This window comes from Phalacrocorax carbo, chromosome 5 (assembly GCF_963921805.1).
Source record: "Phalacrocorax carbo chromosome 5, bPhaCar2.1, whole genome shotgun sequence".
NCBI classification, from domain to species: Eukaryota; Metazoa; Chordata; class Aves; order Suliformes; family Phalacrocoracidae; genus Phalacrocorax; species Phalacrocorax carbo.
The window spans coordinates 49,461,516-49,479,737 of NC_087517.1; the positions used below are offsets into that span (position 1 = coordinate 49,461,516).

Genomic DNA, 18,222 nt, shown 5'->3' on the forward strand with positions numbered 1-18,222 from the left:
AGAGCCAAACCACAAGAGTTGTGACTAAGAGATGTGACCTTTTATTGGTTTGCTTTATAATGCAGTTGATGATGGGATGAACCCACAACACATCGCCTTTGCTTTAGCTGTGTGATCCAAGAGGTTTTCAGCATCATGTGCTTCCCAGAAAGGAGTTCTGGGAAAAGACCCACAGTGTGATCTACGAGGAGGGCAATGAGGAGAGTCATCATTTCTGAAGAGCATTCCTAATGCTGGCACTAATTCTCAAAGAGTTGAGGGTTGCAGCTGAACCAGGTTAAGAGATCACTGTCCTTCAGTTTATTCCTATCCTACCCACCAAAGATCTCTTTCCTGTTCCCTCTGCTGGGATAGCATGTATTTGCTCTAGCTGTCTAGTGAGAGAGAGAGAGGGCACACAAGCAAATGAGAAAACATTTTCAACTAGGGTGGATGATTTTGACAGCAAAGGATTAGGCAGTAGCTATGCTTGAAGTTACCTTGCAGATGCTAGCAAGGAGTGTGGGGCAGAGAGCTGGGGATAAGCTGGGAGCAGCAACCTCCCATCCCAGCTCAGGCAGCGAGGGCAAGACGTCTGGCAGTCCTCAATGACATTGTGCAAATTATTTAGCAATGCAATCCACCTTTCTTTTGGGGCTGTAGTGAGAAAAATCCACATGTCAGTGACGCCATGAAGCTTAAACAACTCCTGCAAAGAGAGCAAAAAAAACCCATTAATTTTTTCTTTAGTTTCTTTTAATATTAATATTTATGGTTTCAAGCTTAGGGACAGGAAGGGCGGGAAACACCTCCAAGCTGTGGGGTTGAGGATACTTTTATTCTGTTACTTTTACAAGACAAAGCTCTGGCACAAATGATGTTCAGGACACAAAACGTAATTCCCTAAAAAACGGGAAAATACAGCTATACTACATCTGGCAGAAAATAACTCATATCACAGCTATTCATTGGGAAGAAGGATTCTCAGAAGCTGTAACGCTGAAAGAGACCTAAAATAGCAGGAGAGCAGACAGTAAATTGGACATGCCTGTAATTTGAGATGACGGGAGGAGGAAAAAAAAAAAAACAGAAAAAACAATGGGATAGTAGCATTCATAAACAGAAACTGTAACAAAGGCCTCTGTTAGTGATATTGTAGTGTAAACCCCCTGGAATACTGCATTCAGTCCTGAACATCTTCCAACCAAAAAGATGCCAGCAAACATAAAGGAAGTAATTTTTTTAAAAAGTAGAAGTGATGAGGATTGATTTAAAGATGCTGTCATATGAGTTGAAAGAGCTAAATACAGCTGTGCACAGGGTGTAGGACACAAAGCTACAAAAAGTAGGTACCATGGGAGAACAACGATTTAGGTTTGCAGAAGTGAGAGCATTTTTATTGTGAGGAAGGAGAAACTAGGGTGAAATAAGGCAAAAAGGTTAGGATGAGTGGTGTTACAATGGCTTGGCTGTCAGATCCACTGTCTGGTGGAGCAGTTGCTCTGGTAGACTTCTTGTGGTATTTTAAATAAGCACAACGCCAGTGTTCATCCCTTGGCCTACCAAGCACAGTGGGCTAGCTGATCTTTTACAGAGGAATTTTCCGTCTCTAATTTCTGTGTTTCTAAAGCTTCCTCCTCTGTAGAGAGCACTGTTTGTCATGTCAGTGGCAAACCTCTGAGGAGAAGACAAACTAGCCCACAGGGAGGGATGATCTAAATGAAGAAAAGAATTAAGGCATGTTTGTGTGTTATACTTTACAGTCACACCACAGATCGTAGCCAGGCAAAGGCAGTGGCAACCAGTCTTCTTTATATTGACCTCTGCTAGAAACCATAATACACATTTCCAAAGGACACAAGCAATCAGAAAAGACCCTTGTTTCCAACCTCCTGCTTTAATATTTCTCATCCCACTCCTGACTTCATTTGTCTTTCCAGCATCTCGATCCACTCCATTTCCCTCTCACCTTTCATTCACAAGGTCAGTAAACTGAATGTTTAAATTCATTTCTTGGAATCCTAGACATCCAACCTAGTTTCTATACCTTAGGCATCAGAATGGTATGTCACATTTTCTAAATACCACATTTCAGTCAATTCTTAGAGCAGTTATCATCTTCTCTGACCTGTCAGTCATTTCTGAAACACAATACTGTCCTTTGGCCTTTTGTTTTCCCTGATGGACCTCTTGTGGTTTCTTCTACCTCCTTAATTTCTTCATCATTGTATCCTCCTTCAGCTTCCAAATGGAGGGCTTTTTCTTTTGGTCACTTTTCTTCTCCATCATCTTGTCTCCAGGTAATTTTACATACACAAAAACGGTTTCACTACCAGTGCATGGTTGTACTCCCTACTCCAGTCCGGTCTGTTCCTTTTCCAGCCTATACACATTTATTTGGGCGTTGTTTTTAACTGAGACCTTTCTTTCTCTAGGTTCTCATATTCTGGCAATGTCTACATTTTGCAGTTACTTTCTGTGTGTCTTCTTCCAAATAATGTCTATATTTATTCAGCGAGCAATATATCTCAGCCTGACTTTAGTCACTTCATATGAAAATTACTGTGATATCTTCTCCTCCAGCTTTCAAAAATATAATCTTCACTCATATCTATGCAGAACAGTGCTACAAATGTCATTGACCTCACTTCTCACATTTAAAGCAATACCTTTTAGTTTCTATCCCTTTCTTGGCCCATCCTTCTCTATGTATCACTACAGCTCTCAGCTTGTCTTTGTGTTACTGCAGTTTCTCACATCACCGTTTCACTGAAATTAGCTGTGATTACCACTGAAAAAGGCCATCCTGCACTCACACTGGCTTTGGCCATTAGCTCTGCCCAGCACTGTCCCTCCCTCATACCACCAAGTATCTATTTGACTGCACATTGGATCAGGAAGATGAACTGGGTTACAAAAATGACACTGCCCTCGCTCCCCACAGAGAGCTTGACCTGACTCTGTTCTGTTGGTGGCATTGGAAAAAGGCAATTGGACCCTTTGCTGTGTGAGTCACACAGTGATACCAGCCTAAGAGCCCAGGAGAACCTCAGTGTGTGCACTTAGGGTGAGGAAAGCCCTGAAATCACCACTGCAGTCTTTTCTGCCATGTGTGCTACCTTGCTGTGAGCCTGTTCCATCACTTTCAGATCATTTAGGATCTGCAGGCTGTGCTAGTAAAGAGGTCACTGCAGTAGGTAATTTTGGCAAGGTGATCAACGGCTCAGTTACCAGCCGTGGAGAGGTCTGATATTTCATGTATCACCTGTCTGCTGGCAAAAGCTTTGGGTAATATTGTCTTTCAAAGCTGCACATCCAAAAGAGTATGCACGTGGTATAAGACATCTTTCTTATGGCAAACCAAGTGAATCACTAGGTGTTAGATGACTGTTACTGGTGAATGGATGCCAAATCATGCTGTTCTAATCACAGGAGGTTTCTAAGGTGCCTTCCTTTATTCAGCCCTGACTTGCTGTGGTTCATCTGTTGGTTTTCAGTCTGTCTTTTTTTCACTTCCTACACCTCACTTGCTGACCATGCTATGCTCTGCGGGACAGAAGCACTTCTATGTGGTGAAAGTCACTACTGGGGGTAGAGCTCTTTAGTGAGAGAAAACAGGTTTTTCTCCTTAAAACACCTAAATGCATTCAGCATTGTCACTTTGATGTAGCTCTCTGAGCCAGATGAAGTCAACAACTCTGTGTGGGCGCAGCAGGAGGACACGTTCACCTCCTGAGCTGACTGGCACAAGAAACAGTTTAGTCAGGGGCCAAGAAGAAATCATGTATCACACCAGAAGAGATCACAATGCCTCTGCCTATATTTATATTCAGAAAGAATGCGGGAGAGACTTGAACCCTCCCAGCCGTCCCACATTTGTGGGATGATGAGCAGACATGCCTCCTCCCCTTGGAGCAGGTTTCTCATTTGTTGTTGTATGGCATATGCCACTGATTTGGCTCAGTCGCTGACAACATAGCCTCACCTCCCAGAGGTGACCCTGCCTTCCTTGTTAAAGGGAGGAACAACAGAATGCAGCCAGGTGCCATAGTCTGAAGTTATGTGTTTACACCTCAGTGCTTATTTACTCATCTGCTCTTGACTCCTGCTATAATTGTCAGGTCATTTCTTCCAGATGTAGCAGTGCTGAGGTTGAGCCAAACTGGAAGATACCTTTAGGTGTTAGGATAGGATTAAACTAGAGAGGCAGAGAAGGCTTGGTGGACAAATAGGGGCATTTGAATATTCAGAGTAAGAGTAAGATGCAGATACCCACAATATGCACAGCTTCTGGTAGTTATGAGGATTGTAAAGTGAAGGACAGCTTCATGGAGTATTCCTTCATGTTATCTGATCCTAAATTATCTATTGTTATCAGATAGAGCCTTTGTACCACAAAGGCACCATAAAGTGGAAGGATGTAAGATGCTAAAAGTGATGCTTAAATGAAGGTGCAGACCGTGTATCAATCGTCTGCAAAGGGTGAGCCTCTGCAAGCCAGTAGGGCCTGTGCACTTGGGGGATTCAGCTTGTGATTGCCAGAATAAATATATTTAACTGGAGAATCCCGTATGGACGTGTTCATATTGCTTACGAGCAATACTGTATGGTGGCCAAATGCTGTGTGTACAGACATACTCTCCTCCAGAGTCCTAACATGGGTGTTTGCACACCAGCTGTGGAATCTGTGTCTAGGGCTCTATGTTTGCATGGAAGAGTCATATCCTGACTGTGCCAATATGAAGCTGGACAAATCGGTTTGACACATCTCCAGTTCTCAGATTTTTTCTCAGTCTCCCAGCTTTTTGATTTATTTTCAAAAACTCTCCACAGAGACTGTTCTTTGTGTGGAACTTACCCTTCTGCTAGGCAAGAGTGGAATTCCAGCCATTCATAAAGGAAATCTGAGATTCTGTGTGTGTGTGTGTACTGCCAACTCACTAGAACAGACACAGGGCCAACACTTCAGCTTTCCAACCAAAAAAATTCAACAAATAAACCAGCCTACCTCTTTTCCTTCCCTCCCTCCCCCACCATTTTCACACCTTGCTGAAACATGTGAAATCAAACCAGCAAAAACATTCCAAGTAAACAGTAATTTACTCTGGATTATTACTCACTGGATCCACACACACTATGCCCTGGGCCGGCATCCTCTCTCACATCCTAGGTCATGGCTAAGGAACGGCACAGTCCTGAACTGTGGGAAAAATTAGCTTTAATGAGACCTCAGTAAAGCAATGCCTGGGCTAGCACTGCATTACAACATGGACTGGGAGATTAACCACATGAGGTACACATGCAAAGAGCAAGAGACTCCTCTGGTGCTCACCTGCAGCTAGGGAACGCACCTTATGAAGGGACTCTGTATTAGGCTGCACCTAGTGCATGGGGTTGCTCAGTGAGGGAGAGGTGATGCTCAGGCCTATGCAGGGGATTTTGGAAGTGAGAAGCAAAAGCAAGTGCAGCTACATGTTCTCTGACAGATCCATTTTCACCACTAATGATCAACCTGTTTAAAAATTAGTAGTTCTACCACTGAAAGACATTTGCTTAGTCTAATTGTACAACTGTTACGGCAACTGGAAGTAGGGAAACTGTCCGACTGCAGAGATCTCAGCTTAGGCAGGTTAGCAGGGATCCCAGCCAGCTTGCTTTTGGTTAGGCTGTGTAACATATTAATGGCCAGAATGGGTGCTTTAGCTCAGTTTTCTGCCTCCAAGAGTAGCCAAAAGTAGATGCCTTGGACGGACCATTGGAACAGGAAAAGCATATGGAAAGATGACTTCTCTCAGTCATCTCCACCACTATTTTCACCTGTATTAGCTAAGTTAAAGCTAGCAAGAGGTGCTCCCTGCACTTCAACCACTTCTTCTCTACAACTGCAGACGTGTTTGAATTTATTTTCATTTCTATGTCTTCCAACATCTAATAAGGGCAGATGTCCTGCTGAGGAAAACTCCATGGCACAAGGATGGCACACGTTCCTGGGAGGAGGGAAAGAGAAATAACTGGGTTAACATGAGTGAAGCTATGTTGCTGCCAAATATGTAGCCACAGCCTGAACTTCAAAGTCAATGAAGTAAATTCTAACTAGCCATAATCTGATTCCATATTGCGCCCTTCTCTACACACAGTGGTCATAACATTAACCAAAAAAAAGTCTTTCTATGTTATAAACATGAGAATTTAAGCAATGAAATCTTTTGTCACCTCCATTACCCTTGAAAAAGACATTTTGCTGACATAAACATATTTTTTTTCTTTGGATGAAAGTTGCAGTATGCAGCAGTGCTCAGGGGAATGACAGTCTGTGTGCACAGGATACAGAGTACCTGCACCTACCTTCTTGCATGAGCCTGGCAGCAGGGAAAAGAGGGTAGAAAGATTCAAGATTAGCAGCTGACCCAGGAAGATGTGGATTCTTGTAGCTGCAATGCATTATCACCACTATGATGAGCTTCCAGTGTTTACTGTACATGTACAGATTGGTATGCAAGGAGATGGGCTGTCTGAATAAATAAACAGAAAAGGCCAGGGGCCAAGTCTGACTGAACAATAGACTGGGGAGAATGCGATCCTCCTCTTTAGCTGGACTTCCCTCCAGGAAACCCAACTTGTAATAAAATCCTCCTGTATCCTGTGCTTTAGTCTGGGGGTGTTGACTCAGTTCCAGCTAATCATGTAGATTGTATTTGCAGAAGGAGGTGAGCGCAGGTTGCTGGATGCAGCCAAGAAAGTATTCTGAAAGAAACCTCTCTGCTCTAGATGGGAGGAGAGTTGGCCTCAGCATTTTGAGAGAGGCTCATCTATTCAAGTCTCTCCAAACATGACTGCTTCTTTAGTCAAGTTGCAGGCCACGCATCAGAGCTGAAAAACTCAAGCCTCCTCTGCTGCCTCCTTATCTTGAGAAATGGGAATAGTTGTTCAAACACAGCAATTCTCATGACTCCTGCAGACGAGATTTTTAGACTCCGACACTCCCACTTCAAGATGCCTAGGCTTTGAACTGCACAGTATTTGAGGCTTACCTATTTAGACTAGTGAGTCTTCTGAACATGAAGCCTCTCTTCAACATATGAAAAACCAAGGCATCCATTTTTCAAACTGTGGCTTTAAGCTGACCAAGAAAAAGCGAGAGTTGGGACAGGAATTTTCTAACTTAGAATCAATATACAAACCCAAACCTGGGCTGTAAGAAAAGTGGTTCTCAACCTTTTGTAATTAACAAGCCAAATAGTCTTCTGGGGAAAAGGAAAAAAGAAAAACTGGGGAGTCTCTGGAACATTTTATATTCTACTAGTGTTCGTCAATTAGAGCTTAATAAATATAGCACCTGACATCTAGTTGATACAATGCTGTGATTTCAGAAAAAATCAAATTACATGTTATAATCACAGCCATTTTAACTGGAGAGTTTAACTGGAGTACTGATACTGCTTACTGGCTTCCAACAGTCAGAAGTCAGCAAGTGTTCTGTTGCCTGTACTCTTAAATTTTATAGATCAATGGTGGTTCATAGTTCACATATTGCTTAAATTGATTGACACTGTTTTGGAGCTTGTGACAGTGGTCTTGAAAAACAAGGAAGTTAGGATTTCTGTATGCTTTAGTGTTCTGAATGTCACTTCAGAAAGAGCTTTTTTTAATATGCTGCATATTCATATCTGAAACTGGTTAGGTCATTATACTTGCCTTTTAAAAACCAAGGTAGAGCCCTTTTTTTTTTTTTTTGGCAAAGAAATTAGGTATTTTCACCTCTTTTAGCAGGATTTGGAAGTAGACTATTCCTATTTTTACATTTCCTGTTCCAGGAAGGAAAGAGGTTTTTTAATTATTTTTTTAACTACAGACTTTTCTTTCCTAGTTGAATCAAATCTGAATCAGTGGCAATACTGAGAGAGTTGTTTCCTGTTTGCTTCTGCTTAAGAAAAAAAGCTCTAGTATGAACTGTTGGAAATACAGCATATTTTTCTGTAACTAACTAACATCCCACTTTCTCCAAAGACTGTTTAAGATTTACTTATCAATGTAAGTCCTTACATTAAACAGTATCTCAGATGCCTTTCCTTTTAGAAATGCAGTCAGGAAAATATCAAGGATGCTCTGAGTACTCTCTTTACTCTACTATAGAAACAATTTTTCCCTAGAACTTCTGCCCCTGCCTCAGTTTACTGAGTTAGAGCATTTCCAGACTATATTTCCCAATGAAATATAGCTGAGAGGATCCTGAGTGCTTAAAAATCACATTGGATCTTATCATAAAAGCAGAGGCAAATGTTAGTCCAAATCCAATTAAGGTTGCAATATGCTGCTTTTTTTTACCTAGAACATGGGTTTCTTTATGCAATTCCCCCCATTTTTCCCCTCTTCCTGTAGTTATATTGTAATTTTGTGTGCTGACTCAGCTGACACATTACACTCTAGAAGTGGCTGCATTTTCAGCAACAACTGAAGTATTTGCCGGTTATATAAATTGTGAAATATTTTAGAAGCTATAGAATAAAATAACATAGTTTCCTCACAATTTTCAGTACATTTACAGCAATGACATGTCACTTGCGGTGATACTGTGTAAGCACTAATTCACTAATGATCATAGTCTATGGAGGAGCAGAATTTTCACTCGGCCCATTTAATATATGGGGAAGGGGAAAGAAAACCTTAGAAGCCTGATTTTCTGTAGGTCTTCTCAACTCCTCTTAACAATCAGGTAGGGTTACATCTGCATGGTAATGTCAAGTAGGCCAAGCATCTGTAGAGGAGATGTTCTACACACACAGCTGATGCTGAGAATCTGACATGCACACTATGCATGTTCCAGTTATTTTCAATTCAAACCACCTTCGGTTGGGTCCCCTGGACTGAATGCCTGTTGAGGTCTGAGCACGTTAGGTGCACTTCTGGAGAACACTTTCCAGTTTAATTTCATTCAACAGAATCTAGTCCCTGTACTCCAAAATCAGCCCCCGATGCTAAATTAAACACAGGCTATAGAGATGATTGGGAGATTTGCATCAAAAATACACTTATCTGAACTAAAACACTAGCGGAGACACATTGTAAGTATTGCTGGCAGAACTGCTGTAGTGGTTATATTCTGTCCCACATTCACCTTACTTCACTGCATATTACAATCACAATGCAGAGAAAAGGCATAACAAACTGACACATGGTTCAGCTGTTTCCAGATTGGTATAGGAGGTCCTACTTTTAGATACATCCCCTGAGGTATAAACTAACTATACTTGTCCAAACAATAACTTTGTATCTGAAGATATAAGAATTCATTCTGCTTCATTTCCAGACATGCTGATTCCCAATAATTGGTGACACAAGGCCCCCTTACTACCAAAAACCTGTGTTTGTGTTGATTTAAGCATTTTTTTTACTACTGAAAGCAATTTTTCTTGGAAGCAGTGCTTCATCTCCATGGTATTTGTGTCACTGCATAATGAAGCTGCATAACGTTACATCACTGTATATTGGCAAGACATCACAACATGAGGATTCAGGCAGCAACACTCCCATGTAGCATTGGCATGGAGAGTTACAGGTGAAAGCGGAGAATCCTTTAAGGCATGGTTTACGCCACTGTATTTTCATTGCCTTTTGTAATCACAGGGTTGTACAGTATGTGGATACACTGAAACGATAAAGTCAGCCACCAATGTCCAGCCTTTGTTCCACACATAAATTCTCTTCCTGAGCTGACACAAATCCTCAGCAAACATATGGTTGCCAGAGGAACACTCTACCAATAAAACCATGTCTGCAATCGTCTTCCTTGAGCTCCTATTCCCCAGGTTGTGGCTCTTCCTCAGATACAATCTGTCACAGTGAAAATGCACAGCCTGGGGGAAAGCACCCAAGTACTCCAGTGACAGGGCAACAGCAGTAGCTGTAAGCCAAGGAATGATTTCCTGGGGTTGATGTTAGACTCGTGGTCATTGGTTAGGCGCCCTTCAACTAAGGTAACTTTATAACCCTGTCAAAGATGTTTTTAACAGAGAAATACTGGGGAGCCTGGTTTAAACAACAGATATCAAAACAAAATGAGACAAAACAAAACAAATTCTAGGTTCGGCCACATAATTTTTTTAAGGCTGTGACACTCCTCAGTAGCCCTTTGATTCAGTCTCTGGTACCATGAGGTGCCATGCATCAGTTGATGCTGATCTGTGGCATTGTATAATGCTGTCATTGTGGGGACAAGGAATGAAGTCGGATTGTTTGCCGGATGTACCAGTGAGCAGGAAACAAAACAACAAGCACACCAAAGCTTAGGTGCTCTTCTCAGCATGGCAAAAGGTTCAGATAACACATCAAACTACATACCTTGGGTGCCAGAATTAAATACAGCATGTCCTAGGTGGCTGGGGTTTTTGCAAGCTCCATTCTGCAGTTTACTGAGAGGAAAAGATCGTAAATCACCATAGCCATAAAATGTTCTGAATTTAAAAAAAAAAAAATCAATTAAATTAAATTACTAAGAACCAATGGGGTACTTAGTATATAAACACAAGAATGTTATGCTTTCAGAAGCAAGCAACTGATGCAGAGGACAGTTCCTGTCACTGCTGGCTGCCCCTGTCCCCCTTGCCCAGGGAGGTGGCCTGCCACCCCTTGCCTGCAGCGCCCCTGCCTGATGTCACCATGCCCTCCTCATGTGCTGCACATGAGAGCCAGACCACTGCCAGCCCCCTCCTGCAACACCACAGCTCGGTTCGCACCTCGCATGCTCATGGTGTCACAGCTCCTGCTCTGCATCCCTTGCAGAAGCAGAGCTGCTGGGCACAGCACACCATAGCTGTGTGTCTCAGGACAGCGCTGCCTGCAGCACCATGAAAGGACATATGCAAAATGTTTTGTTTGTTTTCAACCCCCAACACCACCTCTCAACTGCTCCGTGCCTGTCGCCACTACAGAGTTAGGTGCCCCACAGCTCTGGAAATAATTTTATGATTTTATCTTGGTGTACTTCGTTGTTCCTGGGCTGTTCCATTTCTTAATCAGGAGGGAACTTGTGCTGACTCCTGCAGAAGAATAGCAACACGGACATCAAAGGCTGTCAGAGCCTGAATTGAAATTAAATATTTAAGTTTTGGCTAAATCTGGCTTTGGGCTTTCTTACTGAAAGCATAGTTCCCCTGAGCCTTGTAGGCTCAGGGAAAAGAAACCTTGGCTATCATATCCATACAAAACCAAAATGCTTAGGCAGTAGAGACAGGGATATACATCCTGGAGAGGTTACAGGGATATGGCCTGGGAGTGCAGGACCTTGGCTAGGGACATAAAAAATAAGAAGGATTTCTTCAACAAAGGACGATGAAAGAAAGTGTACCTCCCCAATGAGCAAAATGGGAGACCTGGCTACAACCAACATGGAGAAGGTTGAGGTACTCAACAAATTTTTTTGCCTTGGTATTCACCAGCAAGTGCTTAAGCCACACTGCTCACCTCACAGAATCCAAAGGCAGGGACTGGGAGGATGAAGTACTGCCCACCATAGGAGATGATCAGGTTTGACACCATCTAAGGAACCTGAAGGTGCACAAGTCCATGGGGCCTGATGAGATGCATCCAAGGGTCCTGAGGGAACTGGCAGATGAAGTTGCCAGAGAGGTGGGCCTGTGTGAACCCCATAAAATGTGACATGGCCAAGTGCAAGGCCTGCACCCGGGTCAGGGCAATCCCCAATATCAGTACAGGCGTGAGCCAGCAATGTGCACTTGCAGCCCAGAAAGCCAACTGCATCCTGGGCTGCATTAGAAGAAGAGTGGCCAGCAGGTTGAAGGAGGTGGTTCTGCCCCTCTACTCTACTCCACTCTTGTCAGACCCCAACCGGAGTGCTGCGTTGAGCATGGGTCCCCCAGCATAAGACACGGACCTGTTGGAATGGGTCCAGAAAAGGACCATGAAGACGACTAGGGGCTGGAGCACCTCTCCTATGACAGGCTGAGAGAGTCGGAATTGCTTAGCCTGGAGAAGAGAAGGTTCCAGGGAGACCTTATAGCAGCCTTCCAGTACTTATAGGGGGCCTAGAGGGAAGATGCGGAGGAGCTCTTTATCAGGGAGTGTTGTGATACAATGAGGAGTAACGGTTTTAAACTGAAAAAGGGTAGATTTAAATTAGCTATTAGGAAGAAATTCTTTACTGTGAAGGTGGTGAGACACTGGAGCAGGTTGCCCAGAGAAGCTGTGGATGTCCCCTCCCTGGAAGTGTTCAAGGACAGGTTGGATGGTGCTTTGAGCAACCTGGTCTGTCCCTGCCCATGGCAGGGGGGTTGGAATTAGATGGTCTTTAACATCCCTTCCAACCCAAACTATTCCATGATTCTATGATTTTTCTGCCTGCTACTAGGGTCCTGTACAGCCCAGGGCAAGTCAACAGAGGTATTTCTGCCTTGGGCACCCTGACCGTGGTCCCACACCCCTGTCCTGCACTGCAAAAGCCAGTTCATGCTCCTTCCTCATGCTGTGCTCACCTGGGCAGAGATCACGGACCAGCTGGCACCTGGGCATACTCACCCTGTATATATATATTCATATATATGTATGAATGCTGCTGGCAGGTTTTTCTGTTTGGTGCTTCCTGCTGCAAGAGGGCTTCCCGTAAATCCCAGCCTGTTTCTGACTGAAATAGTCCCAATGCTGGCAAAAGAAATGCAAGTTTCAGGGCTCCACTTCTTTCAAATGAAGTTCATTATGTTTCCATCCAAACCACACCTTTGGGAATGAGAACTGAGAGATACAATAAATGCACACACAATGATTACAGGTATTTCTTCTAGAGCAAGTTGGTATTAATTTCTGTTAAACATGCTGCATTTACTATGTAATAGATGACATGCATTGGGGATGAAGACTCCTTCCATATATCTTGCATAATCTGCTCGAAGAGATTTCCTTAATAGAAAGGCAATTAATTTGTACTATTTCATATTTCATTCTTATGCTATTGGTAAGAGGCCAAAGAGAGCTAGGTGGATTCAATTTGTGGCATAATGTTTCACATAAACATAATCTGAAGTCTTAACATAATTAGATAATTTCTGCTGTTCTGAGGTGAACAGAAATGCAAGCATAAAATTAAGCAGTTCTCACAGCAGACAATGCGTTCTTAGTTTATGATAGACATCAAGTAAGGAAATTGCATTATTCCCACTTTAGAAAGGACTAAATCTATGTGAAAGTGATGGCTGTCTCAGGCCAGCTTGTTTTGTACTGACACAGTCATAGGAGTACTCATCAAAGCCCTTATTCTCTGCATGTGCATGCAAACACACACGCATGCACAGACGCACACACACAGAGGCTGTAGACACAACTGGCTGGCCACGGCAGGTTCAAGACACTGAATGACACCTCTTGACTCCAAATAATTTGAGATAGGAATTTCCACAACAGAGCAAATCAGTAGTCTACAGCAATTGTCACCTTACACAGCCCGGTCACTGATATTGGATATGTTACAAAACTCTGCAGAAGACAGTAAAGTAGAGGCTGCCAACAGGAAGGTTCTTTGAGAGGCTGGCTCATGTCCTGGAATTATAGAGGCACAAATACACCTGCATTTGCACTATTTCTAAAAAGCCAGAAGCAAAGCATCTAATATACATTTATATAGATATGAAACACCCCTCTGGGGATTTACTACTTACACCCGAGGAAGTGAACAGTGGCAACAGAAGATAAATAATGAAAAATCAATCTTGTTTTAAAGAGCCCTTTAATTTTAATAGCTCACGGTGATGTAAATAATACAGGAAGGACATTTTAAAAGCATTTTTATTGACATTTACCCTTATGATGAGCATGTGGTTGTGATGAGGCAAAGCTTTAGCAGAAGAAAGAGGGATATAATTTATATTCCAGTTTCTTAGTTTTTACAATTCTGCTCTTCTGTTTTGAGGCACTACTAGAGGCTTTTCTGAGTGTATGGGGTATACTTCATCTTTTCTGAGTTTTAAGCCACCCAAAACAATCAGAGAAAGAAGCTACTTTTTGATTGTTTTCTGCTGCAATTATTTGCATGATCAAGGCATTGTTGAAATAAATTGAGGCTTTGTGATTTTATTACTATTTCCTAGCACTTAAACCCGGACTTCTTTAAACTAGCCAGCATATTAACACAGAATGAAGAGACAATCCTAGCTAGTAAGGCAGAAATAAGCCCTTCATAATTGTAATTTCAAACCTATAAAAGGCAGCAACTGTAACAAAAGGGGCCTGAATGACGGCAGCTTTTACTTGATAACAGGATATGAATCCTTTTGCTTACTGATATGTAATTTAAACTAATGGTGACTGTTTTCTCACCTGTTCTCATACAAAATGAGCTGATGGGGTTCTTGTTGCAGTTCTGGGCCACGGTCATAACTTTACAGCTGTCATTACGTCCCAACTCTGTGGGCAGCCTGAGCTGCAGGACCAGCGACAGGATATGGATGTGGACATGCAATTTCTTGAAGTACATAAGCACCTGAGGCCAGCTTGATCTACCACTGCCCAGGGTGCACCTCACAGCCCAGCATATTTCACACATCTGCCCTTATCACAAATTCAAAATGAGCACAAGCACAGCTAGGTGAAGTGGTTGAACACTGGCCTCTTGACACATTTTGTGTGATGCCCTGCAAATCTACAAGCGATTCACGTTACAGAAGCCAGCAGATCAGTGTGCTCTACACTCACACCCTATGCCTTGCTTTGGAGAACATCACACTGGTTTATTCACAAGCCTTTGCATGTCTGCAGGCAGCATTCCCATCACAGGAGGATGAGCCGGTGCATGAGTGGCTTCCTGCTGGGAGGCCCCTGGCACCCAGTGGTTAAAGCCAGGCAGTGCAGAGGGTTTTAGTGATCAAGCGGGGTTTAGGCTCTGGAAAAGTGAAAGAGAAGCGAGAAACTTCAGCAGACTAAAAACGGTTAAGCAGAGATTATAGGTTGTGTCACAGTGACCTTGGATTGTGTCTGCAGCTGACTACAATGGGCTGTGGTGTAGCAAGACTTTGTAATGAATACAGAATATTAAACTGATGAAATGTTTCTACAGCTGGTTTGTTGATACTGGCATCACTGCACTCTCAGAATTGGTCCTTGATGTTTCACTCAGTTCTAAAGCCTAAACTGGCCAGAGGTCACCAAGATGGCCTGGGGCCCCACCAACATGCAGAAACTGCTCTCCTGCCAGTAATGGTTCCCAGTAATAGATCTGATTATTTGCTGCTGAAGAAAAGTTCCTTTGTTGGAATAAAGAAACCATGCAACTGAAACGTGCATGCTTGAGGCTTGCTGTTTTACATACTGTGTCTTGAAGGAGCCCTTTCTGGCAGCTGTTGTCAACCGCAGTTAACCAAAGAACTTCAGCATGTTTAAGCTTTCCCTTGCTGCCTTCGCCTCCATACTGTTGCTTGCTTAGTGTGGCAGTTGTCTTTGGTGGCTGAAAGGGAGAGCTGGGAGACCCTGCTGGCGTTGTCTCTGCTTCATTGTCTAGCCTCAGCATGGCTGAGTCATGCTGAGGGACACTGACATTCAAAGGAGAGAGGGGAGGAAAAAAATGTCCCCCTGAATGAGTTTTAAACTTTATATTTATCCTTTGCCAACTCTACAGCTTGTTTACTTTTTTGCTTTTATAAGAGAGATTAAATGTCTTGCTTTTGTCCCTGGTGGCTTGCTCCTTCTGTCTTGCCAGAACTATCTCTGCTATGGTGTCAGGGTTGCAAATACTTCAAGGAAAATGTTTCAAAGCATGCTCTAATTAGCTTTAAAAAAAGTGGATACAGTTCCATTGAATTGAGATATGTTACACAGAATTTTCTCACAGGATTTTTGTGAGCACCAGTGAATGGTTGTTACCTCTGGATGAGACCTTGGATAAAGAAAGTTGTATTGGTATTATGCTTAGGCTAAATGCTTTCTGCTGGAGAATACCTAGCTTCTTTTTGTCCCAATGACATTTTGCAGTTTGCACACATTCATAATCTCATGAACTGGGGCAGTCTGACCTGTCTATCAAATTTTATAGGGACTGTCTTGCAGCAGGAGGGGAAGAAAATTACCTTACATGAACTGTTAATGTGTGCTGCCTTCTTCACAACAGTGTTAGGCTGCTCACTTCCCAGTTTTAACACCGACAAGCATCCACAGACTTACACAGCACACAATACCTGTTAGTGCAAAGCCTTACAGATCACATCTGTCAGCAGTGGTCTCACCCTCTGATTTGCAGTCCCATTTGAAGAGTCTCAAGTATCAGCAATTCAAACTGAAAAGGTGCTAGCTGCTTCAGCTGAGAGGCCAGGGAGGAAGGAATAGTTATCTGAAAGATGATTGAGAACAGGCACTGAAGAGTACAAACCTGAGTATTAACCACAAGGTTTTGCTTCATTCTTTAAAAAATCATAACAATAAAAACCTGCCAGGATGACAGCTGTTTAGTGAGTAGGGATGGGGCCAAATGCCACATAAGTGCAAACAGGAAAGATCTTGATTCTACATTACCTGCATCTTACTTAGCCAGTGCAACAGACAACAGACTGACAATGCACGGGGTGCACAGCCATGTAGTCAGGCCAACATTGCTAATCATGCCCATGATGTACCCCAGATGGTCTTACCCTACTCTCATTCTCACAAAATTAATGGGTTTCACCAAGAGAAATAAATGGTGGAAATTTTAAGCCTAAAAGAGTCTAACACAGACAAGTCCTTAAGCCAAGGATTACCTGTCATGTCCCGTGATTGATACACAAACTTGCCCTAGCCATGCAGACCAATCAATTGGTCTGAACTACAGTGAGAAGAAGTATGTGTCAAAATGCTAAAAGCAAGAGGCTTGTTTTCATGCCTGCAAAGGTGTCTAAATCAATGCACATTCAAAGATTGCTGTCAAGTAGTCACATTTGTATAGCTTTTCAATAGTTTTTAACTGTTTGGTGCTTTATTTCAAAAAGACAAACACAGTGCTTGTCTAATGCTTTCTGTCTGTACATCTCAAACTTCTTCACAGAAGTAGATGTAAGTAACCTTGCCCATCTTTTATCTAGGAGAAATCTAAGGGCTTTGATGGGCAAGCTGTAACAAACCTTGCTTTAGCGTCCAGACAAATTATAACTCCAATTCTCCCTCCCTCTACAGGATACAGCTGTCTCCGCAGCAGGATTGCTAGAAGGAAAGGTATGCCTGATGCTTTAACATGCCAGTGTCATGTCTCCTGACTAACTGGCTGAAGAAAAAGATGCTTTGAAGCTAAGGCATCAGCCTGCGCCACAGTGGATGCTGCACAAGCAGGCTTTTCTCCTGCTGACTCTCCTGTGGTGTTGGTAAGTGCTCGCAGGCAGATTGGTGACCATTTGGGAATCTTGTACCCTGCAACTCCACAGGTCTTACCCGCAGCCTGGCTGGGGCAGAGAGCTTTTGGTCACTACACAGTCTACATCCAGCTCGATCAACGTATACTTGATGTTGTATCTCTGCTGCATTAATTTAGGAGCTAAGTTCTGCATCTTCTAATTTGGAAAACTATCAGCAAATTTATTGCTAGGAATTTGCTTTTTCTTATGAGCGTTAGGATACTGTTGAAATTGTATCAGCTTCTCGCCTTGTGGCATGAACATATGGAAGTAAAGGAAAGAGGTACAAGCAAAGCTTCCTGTTTATTATTTTTTTAAATGCAAGACAAGGACAAATTACTATTTCTTTTTTGGAAAATGGAAAAAAATCTGCTTTGATATTAAATGTTTTCACTCACAATGTGGAGAAATTTTAGAGTGAATTTTAAAATTACATTATTATTGTTACACTACAGGCTTTTAGAATTCTTCCTAGTAGCTATTCCAAATAAAGACAGCACATTGTAAAATTGCTGGTACTGGGCAATTACAGTTCTCACATAGTGGATGCCAGATTTATTTCCAGTCTAAATTAAATATACCATAATGCTATAGTGTATTCAATCACAGTGCAATGAAAACACATAGGAATGTCATGGTTATTCTCCAAGCTCTCTAAAAATGAGTTCCTTCTCTATCTGCATTATAATATCAGTTTTAATTTATATATTATTTCTCGGCCCTACGGCTATGACTTCCCATTTTATTTACAAGTCCACAATATTAATGTTTTGCATTGTGAAAGATATCCCTCCATTTTAGAGGTATCAACAGGAAAAAGAGACAATAAATAGCCCCATGGTAGTAGGATTCCACCTCTAGTAAATAGGTATGTGAATAGCTACTT

General features: G+C 42.4%; 1 long non-coding RNA gene across 3 annotated transcripts in view; it reads right to left on the bottom strand.

The window, feature by feature from the left end:
* Nucleotides 1-18,222, bottom strand: part of LOC135313445 (uncharacterized) — a 26,814-nt gene continuing 8,592 nt past the window's right edge. Inside the window, exons 1-4 of one of the 3 annotated variants that reach the window (XR_010373088.1) lie at nucleotides 10,318-10,570; nucleotides 5,797-5,966; nucleotides 5,100-5,179; nucleotides 1-688 (exon numbers count right to left, since the gene is read on the bottom strand). This is a non-coding gene — a long non-coding RNA (uncharacterized LOC135313445). Of the gene's footprint in view, nucleotides 689-5,099; nucleotides 5,180-5,796; nucleotides 5,967-7,010; nucleotides 8,079-10,317; nucleotides 10,571-18,222 lie in introns of those variants that run through there. The other 2 variants (XR_010373089.1, XR_010373090.1) reach the window with 2 other exon arrangements.